This window comes from Dendropsophus ebraccatus, chromosome 11, assembly GCF_027789765.1.
Source record: "Dendropsophus ebraccatus isolate aDenEbr1 chromosome 11, aDenEbr1.pat, whole genome shotgun sequence".
Classification (NCBI taxonomy): domain Eukaryota; kingdom Metazoa; phylum Chordata; class Amphibia; order Anura; family Hylidae; genus Dendropsophus; species Dendropsophus ebraccatus.
This window is the reverse complement of record NC_091464.1, coordinates 29,022,837-29,049,719: the sequence shown is the minus strand read 5'-3', so window position 1 is coordinate 29,049,719 and position 26,883 is coordinate 29,022,837. Positions and strand designations below refer to the sequence as shown.

General features: G+C 44.7%; 1 protein-coding gene across 2 annotated transcripts in view; it reads right to left on the bottom strand.

Moving 5' to 3' along the window:
• MID1 (midline 1) overlaps nucleotides 1-26,883 on the bottom strand; it is a 357,475-nt gene that overhangs the window by 148,546 nt on the left and 182,046 nt on the right. Inside the window, exon 1 of one of the 2 annotated variants that reach the window (XM_069945010.1) lies at nucleotides 7,839-7,971. The exons of the other annotated variant lie outside the window; for it this stretch is intronic. The gene's annotated coding sequence lies outside the window, so the exon portion shown is untranslated. Of the gene's footprint in view, nucleotides 1-7,838; nucleotides 7,972-26,883 lie in introns of those variants that run through there. 2 annotated transcript variants of the gene reach the window in all.

The following is a 26,883-nucleotide window of genomic DNA, read 5'->3' as shown; positions in this document are numbered from 1 at the left end:
AGTATCACACTACTGTAGAGAGGAGATATTATACACACGGCAGTACAGGACATGTAGTATCACACTATACTGTACATAGGAGATACTAGACACACACAGCAGTACAGGACATGTAGTATCACACTATACTGTAGAAAGGACATACTAGACAGCCAATCACCGCATGCACTTCAGTAATACTGGAGTTTTACCAGTACAATGGCCACTTTTATTGGTCGATCATCTAGCTGTTTACATGGGCTGCAGATCTGGCCTGTATGTAGGACTGTATGTTGAGTTTGGTCTCAAGTTGCCATGGTCCAGAAAGAACCACTGTATGTTGATAAAAAGTGTAACCTGCGGCCATTGTTAGGCCAAGTTAGGGGACCAATGTACTGTATTATGGAATTTCATATCTCTGTAAAGGAAATGCAGAAAGTGATTCATGATCCAGTTCTTTTTCAGCAGTATCTAGATCAGTGAGTGTATCTCTGAAAAAAATATATAGAAATTGCAATGTTGGGTAAAAACGTAAGAAATCTCTCTAGCCATAGTAAGCTTAAAAACCAATCATGGACCAGGTCACATGATCTGCACTGACACCATTCTGCGGGCAGTAATACAAGTCTAGAAAAATAGGTCAACTCACTCTCCGGTGAAGGCGGCCCCCTATTTATAAGGGCTACAATAGACTGGATACATTTATTTGAATAATATTTGCTCATCTTCGCAATAAAACAATGACCACAGTGTTTATAGCTGTATACATTGTGTTCAGCAAGGATTATAGACTTGCTTCTAATAGAAGTCTCTCTATTCTAACCTACTATAACATATACAATGAAGAGGACGGTTATATTGTAAGATGCCTGCTCATGTTAATCTGTCTTTGTTTGCAAATAGAAAAGTCGCCTTTAAATAAAAGCAAAACGTGTTTACGGCCCAGCGACGGTTTACGATGTACAATATCCTCTAACCTGCTCCTAGAAACCACAAGGACAACAGCCTGAGCAATGCTTGGCTGATGCAGGCTGCAGTTTTTGTTGGCTGTGAAGCCCCAGGCCTGGTTTTCCCTCCGTGGAGCAGAGCACATGGGGGTCATCTTTGTGTCATTGCAGAAAAGAGCCCCGGAGCTGGCTGATCGCTGGGTGGCTTCATTCTATTCAGACTATTTTTAGTTTCCAGCACCTCCTCAAACACCCTGAAATAAAACTGACAAAGCCCCCCGTGTCCGCTGACAGACAAGCAGTTTATTCAGCTAGCCCCAACCCTCATTGTTTAAAAGAATCAAAGAAGACCTTTTAAATAGAGGCAAATATGATAACAGCCAAGCTAGGGGGAGAGATTGTCAGAAAGTTTTTCAAACCCCCCTCCCCCAACTTCTTGGGTGCCTCCTTGGCTGGCCAAGTGATGTAAAGGCAAGCCCAAGCTAAGAGGAGGGGGGCACATGTAGTGATGACGTACATGGCCAAGTTAAAGGGTGGGGGGCATACGTAGTCATGACATACAATGAGTTTATTAGTGGGAACTTTTCATGCCCTATCTCCAAAAGAAGCCAAATAAGACGTTAATTTGGTGTTGGGGACTATTTCATCCCTGTGAATGTCTTTAGAGTAAAACTGGCTATACGCATCGGACTAAGGCCCCATTTACACAGAAAGATTATCTGACAGATTACCTGCCAAAGCCAGGAATGGATTTGAAAAGAGGAGAAGTCAGTCTTTCCTTTATGACCTGATCCCTGTTTATAGTCTGTTTCTGGCTTTGGCTTCAAATCTTTGCCAGATAATCTTTCTGTGTAAATGGACCCTTAGATCTGCTATACACATCCATCTCATATGCTGGGTTACATACAGCAACTGCTTTCACTCTGGGTCTGGCAGAGATTTGTAATTTACTTCTATTTAAAAATCTCAAGTCTTCCAGTACTTATCAGCTGCTGTATGTCCTGCAGGAAGTGGTGTATGTTCTCCAGTCTGATACAGTGCTCTCTGTGCCATGTCAGGAGATGTCCAGAGCAGAAGCAAATACCCATAGAAAACCTCTCCCGCTCTCTAGACTGGAAAGAATACCACTTCCAGCAGGACACCCAGCTGCTGATAAGTACTGGAAGACTTGAGATGTTTTAAAAGAAGTAAATTACAAAACTTTGGCACTTTCTGGCATCAGTTGATGTGAAAGAAAAAATTTTTGGGTGAACTACCCCTTTAATATGACAGACGTTTTTTGAAGTCTATGGAAACAAGGCAGATGATTCGCACAATGTATAAAATACCGTCTGCTGTTCGCCGCAGCCATCAAATTAATGTTCATATCATTAATTTGTGTCCATTATTGAGCGAACAGTGGCCATTGTTTTACACTGTAATGTACACACATTGTTTGTTTGTTTTTTTTCCAATATCCTTCCACTGTAATTTCCACAATAGTGAATGGGACTTAAAAATAGCCAAAACATAAAAAAAAAAAAATAAAAAAAATAAAATCTAAATGTCAAAAAGCCATTGTAATGACAGCCACCAAAGTATGTTAAACAGCGTCCGTTATTTGATACTTAAAATACGACCATGGTCTTGAGTATCAAATAAAGGCCGTTGGGAATCATTGTGTGAACACACAACGTATATCTTTACCTTGCTGTTTATGGGATCCCGGCCGGAGCGTATACACATAGTACACTGCTGTGGGGAGTTCTGATGCGGGCGGGCACGGATGCGCCCGCATCAGAACTCTGTGGGGCTAAAGATCATCTGGCCAGTAACTGCAGCACCAGCCTGGATGATCTTTTCAGAGACCGGCCGTTCCGTGACCCAGCCGGTCTCTTACGTAGTATGAACATAGCCTAATAGTATGACTTTGCCCTATTGATACTGGGAGGCAGAGGTCTATTCCTCACTAACCAGATATTATTTATTACACCCGGCTGCTATAACAAAAGAAGCCTCATTATGGTCTATGAATTCTAGCCGTAATAGCATAGGAACAATCTGACAGTCGGCCATAAAGCTCTGAGGATACAACGGCCTCCATTCTTAGCAGACGGAAGGATCTACAAGAGAAACAACCTCTTTATTGTCGCTGATATATGTTTGTGCCACAACTATTTTATGTCACTGGAAATCACAGCCAAGAATGTCAACGCTTTATGTGCTGAGTATTATATTGTTTCCTATAGATTAAAGATAGGGAACCTTGGCTCTACAGCTGTTGCAAAACTACAACTCCCATCATGCCTGGACAGCCAAAGCTTTAGCTTTGGCTGTCCAGGCATGATGGGAGTTGTAGTTTTAAGTATACATAAAATAAAGGGAACATATGTAGAAAACCCATCTGGATCTACATACATTCTCTACTGCTTATGATGTACTTTATATAAGACAATGTGCTGACACTGACAGGAATATAGACACAGAAATGAGGACTTACAAATCCTGTGTATTACTAACATCAAGTCTGACCTCTACAGGCTGGTGACTGCAATTCATCCACATTACCGGAGTATACGGGACTGACAGCCAGAGCTCCAGACCAGACAAGGCTGCCATTTGTGTAGCTATCTGACTATCTCATTGTTGCAGTCTGCTGGATACAGATAAATGATGGCTCTACCAAAGGTCACCTTATACAAGGACCATCTCATCTCACTCCAACTGGTATCTCATACCATCAACACATACCCATCCCTCCCAAGACTCCCAAACACTATCTGGAGATATACATCATAAATTACAGACCCCCCCCCCCCTGTAAGTCCACAACACTACTATAATAACAAATGGGATTATGTGGTTTATCATGTGTCAGGGGTCACAGACAAATATAAACCATTGTCCCTGTGAAACATGACTATCTTCTGTATAAAGTGTCTGTAGAAACTATGGGGGAGATTTATCAAACATGGGGGGAGATTTATCAAACATAGTGAAACTGGCTCAGTTTCCCCTAGCAACCATTCAGATTCCACTTTTCATTCCTAACAGGCTCTATGGAAAATGTAAAGTGGAATCTGATTGGTTGCTAGGGGTAACTGAGCCAGGTTCACTTTACACCATGTTTAATAAATCTCCCCCTATGTGTTCACACTTGTGTTTAATGTGCAAAGTCAGTGACTAATAGAGAGTACTTGTTGCCTTACCTTTATTCTAGATACTGGGTAAGGGTGGACACTGGACAATATTTAGGCGATAGCAGATAAGTTTACTCTTGTTTGTAGTAGAAGGTTTGGTTTTGCAACAAAACGCTGCCATACACTGTGCAGATGTGCGGCCGAACCTGAAGATTTTGGTAGGATTAACCAACTATCCATGGATTGTTGACCCCCTTCTCCATTCCAAGCCAAGCATTAAAGTTTATATGACCAAAAGGATGGACAGCTGTCTATGTATGGCTAACCAAACAAAAAAAAATGTCAGACTGGAAAGAATATACCACTTCCTGCAGGACGTACAGCAGTCCTGGAAGACTGGAGATGATTAAGGGTGCATTCACACGTACAGGATCTGCAGATTTTATGGCGCAGGTTTTAATCCGTAGCAGATTCAAAGCAAACCAAATCTGGGCTATCAAATCTGCTGCGGATCCTGTACGTGTGAACGCACCCTTAACAGAAGTAAATTACAAATTTCTGGCACTTATTGCACCAGTTGTTTTGAAAGAATTTATTTTTTTTGCTGAACTACCCCCTTTAATTCAACGGCCTAGTTTATAATGGAAATGATGGTGGTGCCAGAGCCATCAAAGGTGCCCAACAAACTTCTGTGATCCAAAATGATGTCTGTCAGATCCAAGTTTGATGGCGCTACGGCAGGAGGCTATAATGACTGTGTGAATACAGCCTAAACTAAACTCTTTTTTCCTATCCATATACCACTTACAGACTGTGCAAAAATAAAGTCAGACTGGTAGAAATCAAGACTTATTCACTTAGTGTGTCTTTGAGCCCTACAGAAATAGGTAGGAGCTGTTGGTGGATATGGCTATGGCTAGGTTCACACTGCATTTTTGTTTCTGTGTGTATATGTGTATACACATATATATATATATATATATATATATATATATATATATATATATATATATATATATATATATATATATAAAGCACTTGAAAAGGAAAAAAAATGTATATGTTAACAGATGGTAAAAATGGATGCTGCTGTATGCCATACAGCAGGATCCACTTCCCTATGACTTATATGCATTGCATTATATACGTTTGATTGACCACAATGTTATGTGTATGTCAACATTAAAGGTAATGTAATGGTAAGATTATATAGAATACTGATCCCATGGTAGGGAATGGTGAAGGCTTTACAGCTTCCACAGCCATAGTCTTTTGTGTAAAATCGTCAATTATCAGTACTGCTTTATAGGAACTTAAACACACAATCTTGGGTCTGACAGAGTAAAGTTTAGAATAAAAAAAAAAAAATTAAAAAAAACGAAATAAAATGTGTTCCATTTTGGTCGTGGATAGTATTTCCAGTCACTGGCCTATGAGACAGTGAAATATCCTGATATTCTCAGCCGCCTGATGACAGCGCAGCCTTGCTGAAAGGGACTAATATCCCTCAGGAGTCAGTACAGTAACGCCTCTAATAAGTCTGAGCTGTCAAATGCCTGAAGGAAACTTTTCAGTGGCCACTCCGTTACATAAATCCACTGTTTGCTTTGCTGATCAGCACCACAAATATGTTAACAAACTGCCCATTGTCCACTGGCGGCATCCATTCTGTTCCCACAAACCTACAGCAGAGGTTCCCATAGTTACCCCGCTTGTCTATTTACCACCTAAGCGATCAAAGCCAGCATGCAGCACACACAATGAGCTCTGCCAGGCTTCCTACAGGGCAATGCCCAGCCACTAATTATCTAATAGGCTCCGGCATATGGAGGCACTGCCCACACCCCCCTCTCCAATAACCATGCCCCACCAGGGAGTGCTCCGCCAGCAAGAACTGGTAATAGGAACATTAATCATACACATCTCCCATACAATAGACATTCATTCAGATATATATAACGTTTACTACAAATACTAAATGTGTACAAAATAACACACAAACAAAGCAAAATCTAAATGCATAATATTTATCCTTATCAGATTGTATCTAATCATGCTGGTGTTGTAGAAGCAATAAGCTTATGTAGTGTAAGGGCAGGGCGATCACTAGGTACACATATACACCAGGTGGGGGTGACTGTTTATACACATGCAGCAAATGGGAAGGTGTTTATATTAGGGTGGACACTGGCAGACTACACCCTAGGAGCTCAACCTGTTGTCCCCAGGGGGTCCATCTTGTCTTTACTTGCCCTTTCTCTCTAATCTGTTTCCACTAGTTGTAGCAGTGTGTTATTACAGTCTATGAGTAGAGGGTGGTTTAGTTTAGTGGTACATTTTATAGTATTAACCTTATGCATTCAAGAGAAGCAGCGCACATACAAAATGACAAGAATCTAGTAACAATGAGGATGACTGCATGCTATGGGATTGTATATATTATGTAGTTCACTAGGTATTCTTTGTGAATCTCCCCCTACCTATATTCTGCACATCCTATAACTCCCCAACAGCCTACAGCCCTCTGGGCATAGGTTGAAGAACAATTCCAGTGGGGTCATGATGGGAGTTATAGTTCTGCAACAGCTGGGCAGCCACAGGGCACTTCCCTATAGAAGGCTGTTGGGGCATGATGGGGAAGGTTGGGCACTTCCCTATAGAAGGCTATTGGGGCATGATGGGAGTTGTAGTCTTACAACAGCTGGAGAGCCACAATTGGGGACACTGCCCTATAAACACCAAAACAAAATATAAACAATACAAAGTGGCAACAAAGAATCTTCCCATGAATGTATCCCATGTACAGGCACTTCTATGTGTATACATCATACAATCCCTGCTCCTGCATCTATATATATACTGCACACCATACAATCCCTGCTCTTCCATCTATATATATATATACTGCACACCATACAATCCCTGCTCTTCCATCTATATATATATACTGCACACCATACAATCCCTGCTCTTCCATCTATATATATACTGCACACCATACAATCCCTGCTCTTGCATCTATATATATACTGCACACCATACAATCCCTCCTCTTCCATCTATATATATACTGCACACCATACAATCCCAGCTCTTCCATCTATATATATACTGCACACCATACAATCCCTGCTCCTCCATGACATGTACAGGCACTTCTATGTGTATACATCATACAATCCCAGCTCCTCCATGACATGTACAGGCACTTCTATGTATATACATCATACAATCCCAGCTCCTCCATGACATGTACAGGCACTTCTATGTGTATACATCATACAATCCCAGCTCCTCCATGACATGTACAGGCACTTCTATGTATATACATCATACAATCCCAGCTCCTCCATGACATCTGCCAGAAATTACTTGCTAAGTAGAAGAGACTGGGTAAATCCTCCCCTGTTCCGGCACAGTCCCATCTACATAATGAGGGAGCAGCAGGGGACAGGCAGCGGGGGACGGGCAGGGGGGGACGGGCAGCAGAGGACAGGCAGGGGGGGACGGGCAGCAGGGGACGGGCAGCAGGGGACGGGCAGCAGAGGACAGGGGACAGGCAGCAGGGGACGGGCAGCAGAGGACAGGGGACAGGCAGCAGGGGACGGGCAGCAGAGGACAGGGGACAGGCAGCAGGGGACGGGCAGCAGAGGACGGGCAGCAGGGGACGGGCAGACAATGAGTTCCTGTCCCCTCATTCTAATCCGCAGATCAGTACAAGAAGTTTTCCTGCTGCAGGTCCCATGTGGAGGTGCCAAGAGCCCCGCAGCAGCTGCGGCAGCACGCGCCTCACCTGAGTCATGGTCAGCATCCCATAATCCATCCGCTCCCAGGTGATACAAGGTGGCGGTCCGCGGGGAGAGGCAGCGCTGCTAGAGGTCGGGGCTCAGCAGCACGGGGCACCCATCCCAGTCCCTACACTCCTGCTGCTGGGACAGTATGGACTTGTGCCCGCTCTCAGCCTATGAGAAGTGAGCGGCGGCGGCGGCGGAGGGAGAGGCGGCCTCCTGCACAGCAATGCACGGGCTACACTGTGCTCACTAACCAGCCAGGACAGCAGCGGCCAGCGGACCAGCCAATCAGCGCCGGGGGGCGGGTCTTACAGCACACACAGGCAGATTATAGGGATTAACCGAGTGGCTGCTGAGAGGAGATTCCTGTCCGTGTCCTCAGGACGGAGCGGGGCTCATAGTCTGCGGGGCGGGAAGGGTTAATCGCTACCTCGGCTGTAGGTCTCCGTGAGAGTGCTGTGCAACCTGTCACAGTGCAGCAGCCTCCTCCTGCCCCCTCCTCTCCAGCCTCAGACTGCTCCGATCTCAAGGGAGGTCAGAGGGCACCGACTGCCACACAGTGACTGAGATACCTGCCCGGGTACAGAGCACAGACTGCCACACAGCGACTGAGATACCTGCCCGGGTACAGAGCACAGACTGCCACACAGTGACCGAGATACCTGCCCGGGTACAGAGCACAGACTGCCACACAGTGACCGAGATACCTGCCCGGGTACAGAGCACAGACTGCCACACAGTGACCGAGATACCTGCCCGGGTACAGAGCACAGACTGCCACACAGTGACCGAGATACCTGCCCGGGTACAGAGTACTGTGCACTGACCGAGATACCTGCCCGGGTACAGAGCACTGTGCACTGACCGAGATACCTGCCTGGTACAGAGCACTGTGGACTGAACGAGATACCTGCCTGGTACAGAGCACCGTGCACTGACCGAGATACCTGCCCAGGTACAGAGCACTGTGCACTGACAGAGATACCTGCCCAGGTACAGAGCACTGTGCACTGACAGAGATACCTGCCCAGGTACAGAGCACTGTGCACTGACAGAGATACCTGCCCAGGTACAGAGCACTGTGCACTGACAGAGATACCTGCCCAGGTACAGAGCACTGTGCACTGACAGAGATACCTGCCCAGGTACAGAGCACTGTGCACTGACAGAGATACCTGCCCAGGTACAGAGCACTGTGCACTGACCAAGATACCTGCCTGGGTACAGAGTACTGTGCACTGACCGAGATACCTGCCCGGGTACAGAGCACTGTGCACTGACCGAGATACCTGCCTGGTACAGAGCACTGTGGACTGAACGAGATACCTGCCTGGTACAGAGCACCGTGCACTGACCGAGATACCTGCCCAGGTACAGAGCACCGTGCACTGACAGAGATACCTGCCCAGGTACAGAGCACTGTGCACTGACAGAGATACCTGCCCGGGTACAGAGCACTGTGCACTGACCGAGATACCTGCCTGGTACAGAGTACTGTGCACTGACCGAGATACCTGCCTGGTACAGAGCACTGTGCACTGACCTAGATAACTGCCTGGTACAGAGTATTGTGTACTGACTGAGATACCTACCTGGGAACAGAGCACTGTGCACTGACTGAGATACCTACCTGGGCATTGTGCACTGACCGAGATACCTGCCTGGGTACAGAGTACTGTGCACTGACCGAGATACCTGGCTGGGTACGGAGCACCGTGCACTGACCGAGATACCTGCCTGGGTACAGAGTACTGTGCACTGACCGAGATACCTGCCCAGGTACAGAGCACTGTGCACTGACCGAGATACCTACCTGGGTACAGAGCACTGTGCACTGACCGAGATACCTGGCTGGGTACAGAGCACCGTGCACTGACCGAGATACCTGCCTGGGTACAGAGTACTGTGCACTGACCGAGATACCTGCCCAGGTACAGAGCACTGTGCACTGACCGAGATACCTGCCTGGGTACAGAGCACTGTCCTCTATTGTAACACAGTGCACTGGGACTAAGTCTATTGAGGTCAGGTGCACAGACTGCCACACAGTGACGGAGATACCTGGCTCCCAACCTGCCTAGGTACAGAGCGCTCTCCACTAGTCTAATGGGGTCACATGGGATGTCAGAGAGCTCAGACTGCCTCATAGTGCTCTGCTCCCTACCTGCCTGAGTACAGTCTGCTGTCCTGTAGTCTACAGAGGTCACATGGGAGGTCAGGGACCACACACAGCACCTGGGACAGCCTGAGATACCTGTCTGGGTGCAGTGTTCTGTCCTGTAGTCTACAGAGGTCACATGACTAATTTCTGTCCGCACACTGCAGTCTCTTCTGCTGGCTGAAGATCTTGGCATCTGTGCTGTAATAAAATGTAACCTGGAGCTTGAATGGCACCTATAGCTTTAAAAAAATTTTGACAGGTCATAGTGATGTGTGACGTTCTCACCGGTAGGGACCTGGTTGCCAATGGGGAATGAGGAGCAAGTGCGCTCTGACAGCGTTCGTTTGCTCCTCTCAGTCGCCCCCTCAGAGGCTTTAACCTCTTTTTATATTTTGTACCTTCAAAAAGTTATTCCAGTCTATACCAAAGCATATATTCACTGATAATGGCTCCTGGCGACTAGTCTGCTATGTTGGTGGGACTCAAGTATAGTAGGCTAAAAGTAAAGTCTATGCCGAATAACCAGACCAACCATAGTCACTAGTCGATTGGTCTATTATTAAAAGTCTATGGGTATTGTGAGGGTACGCCATGGTACACATCAATACTCCAACATACCACAGTCACACAGTCCCCAAAGCTCAATGTGAATTTTAACAATTGTAATGAAAGCACATAGCCCCCCTCCCCTTATTCATAGTACTGACCCAATTGACAGCCAAAAGCATATTTTATGGATATAATTTGATGGCTGCATTAGGGCCCTATTACACGGGACGATTATCGTGCAAAAAATCATTATATCGTTCAAATTTAAACGATAATCGTTCTCTGTAATTGCAGACAACGATCGAAAAATCGTCCGCATGTCGTTGATCATTGATTTAGATCTGAACCTAGAATTATCGTTAATCGTTCGCTGTAATTCCACGTTCGTTCGCTCAATTCCGCATTTTTTCACTAATCGTTCAGTGTAATCGCACATTGTTCATTGTTTTGCTGGGATCAGAAGGATTAAACGATCATGGTAACGATCGTATCTAACGATTATCGTCCTGTGTAATATGGTGAACGATTTCATTTTCGCTAGTCAATAATCACTCTGTGTGATAGGACCCTTATTTAGGCCGTGTTTTCTGTTAGGTTTAGCGTATACCATACACATTACAGGGATGTGGAGCTCTCAGTAATCTGTGCTCCCCCTCCCCCCCTTAAGTAATTCAATTATGCAAATAGAGTAAAGGGATTGAGATAGTTGGGGCTGTTATCAGGGATCTCCTCCCCCGCTTATCTGTACAGATGGAGGGGTCCCGCTTATCTCCCCAGCCACTTCACATGGGACCAGATTGTATTGTTTGTCTTCAATGACTGGAGATGAGGTCAGTCCTGGACACACAGATCCATGGAGCACAGGGAAGGGCTGGTATCGGTGGGGGAGATGAGTGTTATATATATATATATATATATATATATATATATATATATATATATATATATATATATTATGCTACAATATAGACTCCATTCCAACAACAATAGCTTCAATTCTTCATGATAACTGAAACAGACCTTAAGGCTGCGTTCACACTACGTATATTTCAGTCAGTATATGTATATTTCAGTCAGTATATTTCAGTCAGTATTGCAACCAAAACCAGGAGTGGATTAAAAACACAGAAAGGATCTGTTCACACAATGTTGAAATTGAGTGGATGGCCACCATATAACGGTAAATAACGGCCATTATTTCAATATAACAGCCGTTGTTTTAAAATAACAGCAAATATTTGCCATTAAATGGCGGCCATCCACTCAATTTCAACATTGTGTGAACAGAGCCTTTCTGTGTTTTTAATCCACTCCTGGTTTTGGTTGCAATACTGACTGAAATATACTGACTGAAATATACATATACTGACTGAAATATACGTAGTGTGAACGCAGCCTGAGGCGGTATTACACTGCCAGGGATGTGGTATATACTAGCACTGACCACCTAGATTGGCACTCGCTTATGGAGCCTAAAACGCAACTGATGATCGTGCAACCTTTTCCTTAAAGGAGAAGTCTGGCCAAAACCTATTTTAAATTATGTTATTGCCCAAATTAAGTTGTACAAAAGTTGCAAAAATGGTTAGAAGTCCCAGAGGTGCGGGCTGGGCTGTGAGGCGGCTGCTGCTAGGGCTGTGGGTGGCAGGACTGTGCCCAGCAGCTGCTGCCTCTTCCCCCAGGGCTCCTGGTACACTTCTAACTGCCCCTGGCACAGTTGTGGTGGACGTATTCCAGAATAATACCATCGCCGGAGTCAGGGCAGCCGTTGCAGGAACAGCTCCCCCAGGCTACCCCTGCTCGGGGAAGCCTCCACCTGCCTGCGCCAGCTCCCCGGGACCGTCTCATGGCCGCGCTTGCTTCATTTAAATAAAATTCTTATTACAGCGCTGGTTGGCTCCTCTGCATCGCCCCGTGTAATAGGGTCTGTAGACTGAGGCTCTAATACATAGAAATTCAGCACTGGATTTCCCTGTGTAATTTCTTTGACCTAAAGGTGGCCATACATCTTCAATAACTGTCCAACGATTGTTTGGCCGACGGTTATCTCCCCCGTCATGTCTATACATAGGAAAGGTGGCATAAACCACAGCCAGACTGCTCTGCTCAGGTGATCGCTGGATCATCCAGACAGCCCATAGAGGATATGAGCGGTCTGCTTCCACGGGTCCCATTCCACGGAGCGACGGCAGCAGATCGCTGCTATCATAGTCATTTGTTTTTCAACATGTTAAAAGTCAAACAACAGCAGCGATGATCCATCGGCCTATTGTTGCCTTCTATTAAACAGGACGATTATGGTCCATAGCGGCTGATATCGACCTAGTATGGCCAATAATCGTTTCGTGTAATAGGCCCTTTAGGAGGACCCCATATACTTTATACTGATGGCCAAACCCACTGCGAGAGTGTATAAATTACTTAAGCTCGTATTGCTTCAGCTAATGTTCAGCTGCACGTTTGGTTGGTGAAACCTCTGATGCTCAGCTCTATCGTGAAGAAGACTGCAAGTGGCTTTCATTCAAATGAAAGGACAAACATGTAATAGATGATAATGGCAAGTCTGCCAGAGCTGGAGCTAATCTGTCATTGATTGATTGATTGTCTACCTACATACATGCTGTAATAGGACACATGGACAGGGGTTGTTCAATTTACATTATTTCCTTTAAGGGAGCCTTTACACAGACAGATTTATCTGACAGATCTTTGAAGCCGAAGCCAGGAACAGACCATAAACAGAGATCAGGTCATAAAGGAAAGACTCAGATTGTAAAGGCACCCTAAAGGACAACTCCGGTGATAACCTTTTGTACAGTGGTTGATATGAAAGTTATGTAATTTTGTAATGTGCATCAATCACCATTCTGCCCCTCTTCCCTATATACCCCCCCCCCCCCCCCGAGCCCCCCGAAAGTGTAACAAAGTCGTGCTTACCGGATTCCTGTCAACCACAGGATCTTCTGCCGGCGACACCTTGGGTCAATGTCATCACTGGTAGAGGGAGCCTTAGTTAGGCCAACCCCCTCTCACCATTGTCAGATCACTCACAGCTTGCTTAGCTCTGATTGGCTGAGGAAGCTATCAGTCACTGGACGCTCTTCAGCCAAAGAACTATAAAGAGGAGAAGAAATGAAGTTCCCGGAGGGACCCGGGAGGAAATTGAAACAAAGATGCTGGAGTTGTCCTTTTGGCTACGTTCACACTACGTAAGTTTCCGGCCGTAGCGCGCTTCGTGAATAAGTGGCCGGAGATTTACGTAGTTTGCGTACAATGGAAAGTATATGATCTACGGCCGCACAGTTCACACTACGTACAAACTTACGCCCGGATCGTATGCGGCGCCGTAAAAAATGAACCGGACCATTGTTTTGGGACGGAAATGCTGTAACTTATGCACGTAGCGTAACATGCGGTCCCGTACGTAGTGGTGATTTCTTCATTTTAACGCCTTTTTGTGCCAATCCAAAAGGTTCTGTGGGGTGTCCGGGGCTAGGCGAAGAAATCCAAGTAAAAGACCGCTGTCAGATCGCTATGTACGCCGCTCGGGAAGCGTACGTAGCTTACGGGCCGTAAGTTCGCGGACCGTACGTAGCCGTCCGCAACTTGCGTAAATCCCGGCCTGAGTTTTACACATATATGTCCGGCCGTGAAAAATATGCGGCCGGACATATACGTAGTGTGAACATAGCCTTAGGTTACAAACCCACTTGCCGGATCTGCAGCGAGTCTCCTTGCTGCGTTTTTGCAGCGAGACTCGCTGCAGATCCCGGCCCTATACTTTCAATAGCAGAGAAACTCGCAGCAGGGATATACATCCCTGCTGCGATTTTGTCTGCAGCCCGCACCATTAACTCCCCGGCCGCCGGACATTATACATTACCGGGTCCCCGTTCCTGCTTGCTTCGGGGCTCCCGGTGTCTTCACGGCCTGCCCGGCCAATCAGTGCGCTGCGGCGGGGCAGCCCGCAGCCCCCGACCTCACGATCGCCCGCAGCCCCCAGTCGCACGATCGCCCCCAGCCCTGCAGCCCCCGACCTCACGATCGCCCCCAGCGGGCGATCGTGCAGCTGGGGGCTGCGGGGCTGCGGGCGATCATGCGGCCGGGGGCTGCGGAGCTGCGGGCGATCGTGCGGCCGGGGGCTGCAGGCGATCGTGCGGCCGGGGGCTGCGGGGCTGGGGGCGATCGTGCGGCCGGGGGCTGCGGGGCGATCGGGGCTGCAGGGGGGCGGGCAGGATATACATTACCAGGTCCCCTGCTTCGGCGGCTCCCGGCACGTTCCGCCCGGCCAATCAGTGCGCTGCCCCGCCGCACTGATTGGCCGGGCGGGCCGTGAAGACACCGGGAGCCCCGAAGCAAGCAGGAACGGGGACCCGGTAATGTATAATGTTCGGCGGCCGGGGGGTTAATGGGGCGGGCTGCAGACAAAATCGCAGCAGGGATGTACATCCCTGCTGCGAGTTTCTCTGCTATTGAAAGTATAGGGCCAGGATCTGCAGCGAGTCTCGCTGCAAAAACGCAGCAAGGAGACTCGCTGCAGATCCGGCAAGTGGGTTTGTAACCTTAAGGTGTTATCCAGGCTTGGAGGAAAAAGAAGGCTGCTTTCTTCCAGAAACAGCACCACTCTTGTCCTCAGTATGGATGTGGTTGAAATGCAATACCATACAAAACAGGTTGGTGCTATTTTTGTAAGAAAGAAGCTGTGTCCTAAGACTGTTCTATTTTTTTCTGTTACCCCTTGCAGTATATGTTACTTTTTTATTCATTTTACACATTATGAGATTTTTGTTTTCGTTTTCAATGGTTATTATAACATGTTAAGTTAAATCACTTAATCTGAGACTAAACATCTCGCCCCGGCATTATACACCCATTAAGCGATATGAAATAAATCATGTCATTCTTGGCTTGCGTGTCTTGTGTATACATTATGGGTGTTCTTTGTTCTGTATACGCAAGAATAAAATAGTGTGAAATATTTGGCAAAGTGCTTTAGTTTCCTTTTTTGTAACATTTAATATTCAAAACATTACAAAAAGACCCAAATCATTTCGCAGCTTTACACTGGTATGTGCCGTTATAGATTTTACATATTATTTCCCAATATTAACTTTTCATACAAAAAAAACCTTGTAACACCTCTCTTTAAGTGTAGATTTATCTTTATGTGAACACTAATATATCCCGGCATGGGGAGCCTTCACTTTAACAACATTCTTGTAATGTTCAGACCTAAATTAAGACCAGCAAACTTCAGGAAACAGCAAAAGACTTATTTTAGCTTTGTAAGTTGATTTGGGTAAATTCATCAGAATTTCTCTTGAAAGAAAAGCGTAGACCCACAGATTTCTCCTCCAAGTAGCCCCCATTCTGGTTTTTCTATGAATGCTTTGGTGTCTGGCCTATACTCTCCTCTAAAGACGTACATATATACATGGCTACATATATACAAGTGAGTCAGTGGCGGACATATCACTTGTGCAGCCTGTTCAGCTGTACAGGGGCCCAGGCCAACAGAGGGGCCCTCCAGGTTCAAACTCTGAGCCTCAGGCTAGCGGGCCCCTCAACAGGCCCAGGCCCCGCCGCATAGGTGATATCTATAGTCCATCCACCCATGTACCAGGCACCGGATCAGATGCCCTGCCAACCGCAGCCCGCCAGCGCCGAGATGCCAGCAGCTGCAGTCTGCCCCACATACCGCACTCGTCAATTGGATATGTGAGCCACAGTGGTCGTACATAGGCAATCGCGGCATTGGGCATCCTGATGACCTGGAGGACCACTGGGGTGGGGATGTCAGGTGGATTATTGTGTGTAGGGATGGGGGTCAGCGAGGATGGGTAGTGCGTGTGCGGATTGGGGTCAGCCTGGATGGGTAGTGTGTGTGGGGATGGGGGTCAGCCGCATGGGTAGTGCATTTGGGGGTCAGCCTGGATGGGTAGTGTGTGTGGGGATGGGGGGTCAGCCAGGATGGGTAGTGTGTGTAGGGATGGGGGTCAGCGAGGATGGGTAGTGCGTGTGCCGATTGGGGTCAGCCTGGATGGGTAGTGTGTGTGGGGATGGGGGTCAGCCAGGATGGGTAGTGCATTTGGGGGTCAGCCTGGATGGGTAGTGTGTGTGGGGATGGGTGTCAGCCAGGATGGGTAGTGTGTGTGGGTAAGGGGGTCAGACAGGATGAGTAGTGTGTGTGGGGATGGGGTCAGACAGGATGAGTGGTGTGTGTGGGGATAGGGGTCAGCCGCATGGGTAGTGTGTGGGTAAGGCAGGCAGCCAGGAATGTGGTGGCATGGTTTGCTTATGGGGGGGCCCAGGCAATTTTTTTGCACAGGGGCCCTATGCAGTCTGTGTCCGCCCCTGAAGTGAGTAATCCCAAGGACCAGAGCGGACTACAAATATCATATAAACGCCAACCCCATATAACATAGCCTTGATAAAGATGGTAGATCCTACGGCACAATATATCTATGAGGACTTATAAATCTATCTCTTATACCCATCATGAATAATAAAATAGCCAGAGTTTCCCTTCTACCTCTTCCTCCTGTAGAGAAAAATACAAATTTTGTGACCAAAATATATTTTTATCTCAACAGGCCAACAGGTTCCCAGCCCAAACATTATGTAAAATAAAATTCCTGTAATTTCCTCTTGCGGATATTACCTAGTAAAGAGCCAAGCCAGAGAGGAACCGTCGCCTTCTTACACAATATATGGAAGTGGAAAATCAATTGTTCTATACGATAGTATAAATAAAACGATAATGGTTATACGCATCATTATCCTATCTATGGTTTTAGTTTCCACATTTTAACGACCTGCCCTCAAATAATTTACTACAGAAAATACAAGCGACAGCGCTGACTAACAATGCCGCTCGCCGTCTTCTCGCAGAAGGTCTCCGCAGCCTCTGACCTTTATTCATCAATCTAATGTTTTATCTGAAAAAATATGATTCTGTATCTGAAACGACATCATTACATTGTAAAATATATAGGAATAATGATCTAAGAGGGATACACATGAAGACGTTTTTTTAAGGTCGGGTATAAATTCATAGAAAGGTCACAAAGACAATATTGGAGAGATGCCATTCTATACCGAATATCATATGTATCTTATTTTATACTACAAATTAATATTTAGACAATTCTGTCTGTTATTATAGTCTGAAAAAGTATATTGTTGTGTGAGTATAACAAAATGATAGATGATGTATGGGAAGAGTCTGGCAGGGGCTTGTCCACTCCTCTCCATTGAAAATACATACAAATTTGTATTTTATCAATCATATGTATTATTATTATTATTATTATTATTATTATTATTGTTTTTATTTATTTATTTATTGCATATAATGGTAAAAATTGCAGATTATTATTATTATTGTTAACAATACTACTACTACTACTAATAATATTAATAATATAATGATGTTACTACTACTAATAATAATAATATTAATAATATAATGATGATACTACTACTAATAATAATAATATAATGATGATACTACTACTACTACTACTACTACTACTACTAATAATAATAATAATAATAATATAATGATAATAGTAGTAGTAGTAGTACTATCATCATTATATTATTATTATTATTATTATTATTAGTAGTAGTAGTAGTAGTAGTAGTAGTATCATCATTATATTATTAGTAGTAGTAGTAGTAGTAGTAGTATCATCATTATATTAGTAGTAGTAGTAGTACTAATAATAATAATAATAATAATAATAATAATAATATAATGATGATACTACTACTACTACTAATAATAATATAATGATGATACTACTGCTACTACTAATAATAATAATATAATGATGATAGTACTACTACTACTACTAATAATAATAATAGTAATAATAATAATAATATAATGAGGATACTACTACTACTACTACTACTACTAATAATAATAATATAATGAGGATACTACTACTACTAATAATAATAATATAATGATGATGATAGTACTACTACTCCTACTACTCCTACTACTACTACTACTAATAATAATAATAATAATAAATTATATTATTTTTAATTATTATTACAGTATTTTTTATTAGTTTATGTTTATGGAGTAATCGAACATATGACTATGGACATATGTTTTTGTGTCCGCAGGCAACACCTATGTCAGCAGTAAGAGGATGTGAGGGAATAACAGGGGAGATACATACAGGCATGTTCTCCACTGACAAGGTGTTGGTGTAAAGAACTCTTGAGCAGCACATAATCTTAAAATTATACTTAACCAATTATAAAGCCTCCTTTTAACTAAAAGTAATATTCCAAGTACAACAAAAAGACAGCGCAGTCATCTGGAGGGGACTTACTATAAGTCTTCCTTTCTCCCCAGTCACTTTAAAAAACCCAGTGTCCAGAGGAATGCCCTCACCCTTATATATATAAGCCTGAAGGAATGTGCCTATATACAACTACTACAATATGCAGGGGTTGGAGGTGGCCGTGTCTGCAGAGACATGTCTACTGATAGAGCCCTGGAGCTAGATAACCCTGTGTATGTTTTCTTCATCAGATATTAGTAGGTTTTAGGAAGAAGTGGAATTATGCTTCAAGGCTGACCACACAAGTGCCAATAATCAGAAGAGACTGTGCCTGTCAGCTACAGATCAATGTGGACTGTGACAACGTTACCCATCTGTTCAGCATCTCAGATAAGAAGCTGTTAGTGTCCGACTACATAGGTAGCATTCACTTGAGTGATTGAGTGCAGCTGGTCTCACTGCTGAAACCAACTGTGATCAGGATATATAGAGAGTGTCGGCTGCCCGCCAATTTCGATAGTGTGGCCTCATAGACTTATATTGTTGGAATTAGCCAATCAGTAGATACAGCCAGGGAGTGGATCACATGGCCGCCGCACTCTCTTCTCGCCTATATTATCTGATCTCAGCAGTGAGACCTGCTGAGATCAATAGCTTTTGACATGCCTGATGACAAAAGTGATTTTTAAGTACTCTCTAAGCGAAAATATAGTAGATAAACTGGGTCTGGCAGAATGTTACACTACTCTGTTATCATGTTATAGGGTTAGGTTAGCTTTGAGCATTCTTGAGTTTGTCCAAACCTGAGCATGCAGCATTTGATTGGCGGTTGCTGCTGAAGTTTGATAGGTATGGCTTATAGCTGTATCCATGTTTTCCAGGCAGCCTTAGGCTGAGTTCACATGGAGTAAAACTGGTGAATTCTTTGCCACGGAATCCCGCCAGCCTTGTGTCATACTGGCAGTCTATGGGAGGCTCCTCTCTCCGTGCCTCTCCGCTCAGATGAATTGACATGTCAATTTTTCCACACGGAGAGAGGAGGCGCGCGAGTCTCCCATAGACTGCCAGTATGACATAGAGGCTGGGGGGAATTCCACCAGTTTGAACTGGCCATGTGAACTGGCCCTTAGGGCTGCATCCAATTCCAGCAGCCAATTAAAATTGGCCATAATAATATAATATAATTATATGCCGTAGGCTTGGGTTTGGACGAACTCGAGCATGGTTGAAATTCGCTGAACTCTAGCGGCCTATGCCGCAGTAGGCTGCTGGCTGTATATCTGTTACACAGAGAGATATACGGCAAATGGGCAATATATTTTCAATCAGCTCATAACCACACGATCAGCCAATGAACGATCGTTTGCTTGTCCATTGGCTGATCGCTTCCCTTATTACACAGGCCGATATCAGCCTGTTTGGCCAGTCGGTCAGTGTATTAGAGCCCTTATTCTCTTTCTCCCACTTAAATGGGTTGTCCAGCGAAAATCTTTTTCTTTCAAATCAACAGGTGTCAGAAAGTTATATAGATTTGTAATTTACTTCTATTTAAAAATCTCATGTCTTCCCATACTTATCAGTTGCTGTATGTCCTAAAGGCAATGTTGTTTTCTTTTCAATCTGACACAGTGCTCTCTGCTGCCACCTCTGTCCATGTCAGGAACTGTCCAGAGCAGCAGCAAATCCCCAGAGAAAACCTCTCCTGCTCTGGACAGTTCCTGTCACGGACAGGTGTGGCAGCAGAGAGCACTGTGTCAGACTGAAAATAAAACATTTCCTGCAGGACATACAGCAGCTGATAAGTATGGTAAGACTTGAGATTTTTAAAAAGTAAATAACAAATCTATATAATGTTCTAAAACCAGTTGATTTCCCCCCCCCCCCCCAAAAAAAGAGATTTTTACCGTATACCCTCTTTAAATAAACAGAATTGAGTGTATATGTTATTATTGGTGTCAGAAGAGATTACTGTCAGCCAAGCAGTAGCTCAGTCAACAACTATATAAAGTGTATGGATGGCTTTATACACACATCCCACTGCAGACTGACCAAAAGTTACTGATCATGGTGATAACCTCTATGTGTAAATGGACAACTAGCGTGCTAAAAGATTTCTTAGTCACATCTACTGTTAAGGTCATTTTAGCACCTTCAAGGCTGGCATACTGCTGAGCTTTACACTAGTGTGAAGAACACGTATAGCAGGCGCTATATCTCCCATGATGCCTATTGAAGACCGTAGTCGTATTTATGAATTTCCCTATGGCCTGTTAATATCGACCATATCTAAATTTATTTTTTGTTGTGTCACTGTCGTTTATTTATTTTATTTTTTTTTTTTTTTGCAGAAATCAATAGTACAGGCCATTTTAAGAAACTTTGTAATTGGGTTTATTAGCCAAAAAATGGATTTTTATCATGGAAAAGCAGTTTAAAGCTCTCCCGCCTGTCTTCATTGTTCTCTATGGAGGGAGATGAGGCACCAAAACAGGACAACAAAGAGTTAATTTACAGCTGCATCACCAGACTATCTCCTCTGAGGTCAGCACTGACCTCTCTGACCTCTGAATAGCACTGTCACACAGGTCCTGCTGTGTAATCCTTTGTTCTCTGCTCCCTGCTGGCATCTAATCTCCCTCCTCTCTCCCCCCTCCTCCCCTCTCCCCTCTCCATAGAACAGACAGGACCTGACCTGTAAAAGAGTTGAGATTTCCTTATAATGAGCAGTGGATGAGAGAGAGACGGGGGGGGGGGGGGGAGGCTTTTTAAATGCAGATAGCATATGGCATATTTTCCTGATAAACCCAATTACAAAGTTTCTTAAAATCGCCTGGACTATTGATTTCTGCAAAGAAAATTAAATGACAGTGACACTTTAAGGGGAAAAATATATTTCCTTTAAATTTTTCCCATAGGTATAGGCAGAATTACAGCCTTCAGTGACAGCCACATAACAGATTCCAGTTTCTTTGAAGAAGATGAAAAGCTTGTGACATGCATTCATGTACCTTCCAGACAACTTGACGCACCAAAGCGATTGAACATTTGTTAAAACAGGCTGTATTAATAGTAGGTACAACTAGACGCCTGAATGAAATCTTTTCACTCCAATGGATGGCACAAATTTCTCCAGACAGAATAAACAATACAAAGACTTTATCAAGAGCGCACTTAGCACGCCATTCAGAAAGTCATTAACCATTACAAATGTTCGACAGTTATTCCGCTAGACGGCAAAATAAACACACGGCAAGCAAAATAAATACACCGCTGAATAACTGGCTTAGGTTAGCAGTTTCTGCATTCAATATTAATTTGTGGCCTCTTATTCCCCTGTAATGACAATTATTCCAATTATTCCTGAACTACTTTCCTTTGCCCTCCATTATTTTTTCATCGGACTGAGCTGATCTTATACTGGAATGGGAATAGGATGATAAAACTCACTCCACCTACAGGCCTGCCATTTCCCTCAATGTGGGCTTCCCCTCCAATAACACTTTACATGCAACAATGAAAATATTTAGAATTAAGAAATATTTAGCTAGGTCAAATAATGAGGTTATCACACAACATATATTTTCAATTAATCACGGCCGTTGTTGCAAATTGCAAATTGGTAGGCAGGCACACCCGAATGTTCCCGCATCCCAATTCAAAAGAAATGAAGTTCATCCAGACCAGAGGTGTCAAACTCAAATACACAGTGGGCCAATATAAAAAAAATTGGACAAAGTCGCGGGCCAACCTTGATAATTATTGAAGCGCGAATGCCACAGTTCTAACAGTCAGAGCAGTGTGCGTTGTTCCTGGCACTGTCAATGGTGTGCGTCTCCCAGCCCTGTGCACTATAATAAATGACTTGACATCATAAATTACTATGACATGATTAAACCCCAACCCATATAATAGCCAATACCCCCAAAATTGCCCCATATGTTAGCCAGCCCTTACAATAGTGCCCAAATAGCAGCCAGCCCCCCCAAGTTTCCCATATAGTAGCCAGCCCTCCTCAATAGTCTCAGATAGTAGCCAGCCCTCCCCAATAGTCTCATATAGTAGCCAGCCCTCCCCATAGTCTCTTATATAGTAGCCAGCCCTCCCCAGTAGTCTCATATAGTAGCCAGCCCTCCCCAGTAGTCTCATATAGAAGCCAGCCCTCCTCAACAATCTCAAATAGTAGCCAGCCTTCCCCAATAGTCTCATGTAGTAGCCAGCCTTCCCCCATAGTCTCTTATATAGTAGCCAGCCCTCCCCCATAGTCTCTTATATAGTAGCCAGCCCTCCCCAGTAGTCTCTTATATAGTAGCCATGGTGGGCCAGATTTAATTAAAACTCTGAATTGCATGGCGGGGCAAAAATGATGGCACCACGGGCCAGATTTGATCCAGACTGTGCTGAACAGGTGAGCTCCGGGGGGCCGCGAGTAGGCTGCGGCTGAGAACTGGGGGCCGTGTGTGTGTGGGGGCCTGCTACTGAGCACTGGGGGCCGCGAGTGATCGCCAGGGGGAAGCTGCGGGTGGGGACCAGAGGGAAGCTGTGGGTGAGTGCCAGGGGTGAGTGGCACAGTCAGGGGACGCTGCGGGTGAGCGCCGGGGGAGCTCGGGGTGAGCGCCGGGGGTGGGGGGCACAGTCAGGGAGCAGTGGGGGTGGGGGGACAGCGCGGGTGAGCGCTGGGGGGCACAGAGTGTGGGCGGCCTCGGGTAAGCTCTGGGGGGGCACACAGTGCTTAGGTTGGGGGCTGCTGTCAGAGAGGGAGACATTGATCAGCAGCAGCAACAGCTGCCAGTGTCTCAGTGTCCTCCTTCACTTCATGGGCAGGGTTAACCCAGCCCATTTCAAGAGACGGAGGACACTTGATCCCGACATGGAGGGTGGGGGCCAGGAGCAAGGAGCTGTGTCGGAGTGGACTGAGATTTGATGTTTCTATGTGTTTGGTGGGGTTGAATGCACCTAGATAACAGCAAATCTGTGCAGAATCCATAATACATTGATATTGGAAACATGGAAAGCTACGGGTGGGCAACGTATTAATGCAAAAATTATTCTGGGGGGGAAAACCCCTTTAATGCCTGAGAATGCCTGACTACCAAGCTGAATAGAAATAAATTGGATGACAGGTGGATGACGCATTAGAGATGTGTACACTGGCCCTTAAAGCGACTCCGTACCCACAATCTGTCCCCCCAAACCCCTTGTACCTTCGGATAGCTGCTTTTAATCCAAGATCTGTCCTGGGGTCCGTTCTGCAGGGGATGCAGTTATTGTTTTAAAAACAACTTTTAAACTTGCAGCGCTGTGTCTTACCGCCGGGCTTACATTAGTATATGCATTAGGCTGGCACCACCTCTCTGTCCCTCCTCCTCCCCACCCTCCTCATCATTAGGAAAGCTCCAGGCAGATTGCTTCCTATTCCCCACCTGTGTGTATAATGAACATGGGCTGAATCTTTAAGACACCTGTGCAAAGCTGAAACAGCAGTAAATGTTCCTGGATCATTCCTAATGCTGAGGAGGGTGGGGAGGAAGGACGGAGAGGTGGTGCCAGCCTAATGCATATACAAATGTAAGCCCCGGCCGTTAGACACAGCGCTGCCGGATTAAAAGTTGTTTTTAAAACAATAACTGCATCCCCTGCCGAACGGACCCCTGGAGAGATCTTGGATTAAAAGCAGCTATCCGAAGGTACAAGTGGTTTGGGGGGTCAGATTGTGGGTACAGAGTCGCTTTAAAGCTTCAACAGGGCTAATGGTACTTTTACACGGTGCGATAATTCGCCCGATCGCACGATTAACGATTTTGAATGAACAATGTTTTTTTTAAAACGATCAGCGTTTAGACGGAACAATACATGGTCCGGAAATTTGCTATGCGATCGTTTTGCGATCGTTTAAGCCTATCTCACACATAGGGGAAATCGTTGAAAGAATGTTTACACGGAACGATCTGCGAATTTTTTGCGAACGATCAATGATGATTTAAGAACATGTTGAAAGATCAAAATGAACGATTTCTCACTCGTCGTGCAGCGTATGATTATCGTTCGAATGCGAACGTTATCGTGCAAAAACGAACGATAATCGTCCCGTGTAAAAGGACCATTAGTCTGAACTGCTCACTACTTTTTCATCTAAACAAAGCGCCCCCTCAGCCAATGAATACCTGCCAATGAAGCCAATGAAGCCTAGTTACCCTGTGCCCAATGATTGACTGAGCTGGAATTTCTAGAAACAACATCAGGATGCTGGGAGCAACTGAAAGCCATTGGATAGGAAAATGTTAACGATTGGGGCAGGTGAGAATAGTTTCTTTATAATTTTGAAAGTATCAGTCCACTCAAAAATCTTTTGTATGTCCAGGATACCCCTTTAAATTCACTGTTTCTTGTAGCAATGATGGCAGCCGTGAAGTTTTGGGCCAACCAGAGGTGAAATTTACGTTTTGCAAAGTTTGTTTAGCCAAGATTTCAACTTTTCAGCACTATCACTTTAAATGCTTCACTTTCCCCATTGTGCAGAACTCCATCATCCTGATGTTCCATTGAGTTGGAAGACGTCATGTTTTTACATTTACATTTTATCAATTCTATTAGCTCAGGAAGCAGATAAGATGCTCTCCTCTTTATGGAAAGAGATCTAATCGTAATGCACCTGCGTTTGGTAAAATAATATTTTGCTACAAAGATGTCACCATTTCTAACAGTATCGATTTTGTTTGATACGTCTAATGGGAAACGCACGCGGCATTCTCACAACATGATTTGATGCTTATTAAAAATGTATTAGATATTGAACCGGAGCAAAATAATAAACATTTTCCGAACCTCTAATTAAATGAAAACAAAGAAGGGGAAGGTAATGTCCCTGGACATATATTCAATAGCGCGGCCCCCTTACTTGCTCTCAGTCTCGGAATTCTTTGGGATCGATTTTATTTAATCAGAAAAAGGAAACGAATAACCACATGGAGTAAAGAGAAAGAGTGGGGACTGTCAAGGCAACATTGATTGCAATGAATTATGAAAGCCCCGTGTCTTAAAGTCACCTTGGGTAATTATAAAATTACAAATCAGACGCCTAATGCTGCATGAAGTCATAGAATTGAAGCAAGGATGGCAATTTAGTGATTTCTATTGAGATACTATTGAGCTGGTACCATACGCTAGGCGGCCACGTGAAAGAGCCCAATTGGGATGCAATTTCTAGAAAAAAACTTCATGGAATGGATTGTGAATTACTGTACAAAATGATCATTGTTCATTACTCGGGATTCAATAAATGTAACAAGACAATGGACAATGGGGTGTTATATTCGACATGTAGTTTTGACGATAAATACACTAAATGATTTTGGCCTAAATTGACCATTGTGGCCTGACGTGACCTATGTCATCTGGTCATCTTTCCTACTTATTTTCAAATTCGATCGTCTGATGTCCTTCAAGATGTCTTCATAGTGGTCTATTGTTGTGATAAGGGATGAGCGAAGCGAATCTGCCAAATTTCGATTCACAGCAAATTGGGCATTAAATTTGATTCGTAGCAATTCGCGAATTCACCAGATAAATATTTGCTTAATGTGGCGGCCGCACATGTTAGCTTACAGAACTGTCTTTTGGCTGGAGCAAGGGATTATCCATAATCCCTAGCGCCCATCCAATCAGCTGTAAACCCCGCTGTGAAGTCAGCACCCCCCTCCCCCTCTATATAAGGTGATTGGCTTCCTGGAGGCGGCCAGTCGGCTGTGTATAGTGGAGAGCAGGTTGCATCAGGGAGAGAAATACAGGAGGAGGGAGGGAGAGAGAAATACAGAGAGTCACTGGGTGTGTAATATAGGAAGTCACTGGGTGCTGGGTGTGCATTATAGGAAGTCACTGGGTGCTGGGTGTGTATTATAGGAAGTCACTGGGTGCTGGGTGTACATTATAGGAAGTCACTGGGTGCTGGGTGTGTAAAATAGGAAGTCACTGGGTGCTGGGTGTGCAGTATAGGAAGTCACTGGGTGCTGGGTGTGCATTATAGGAAGTCACTGG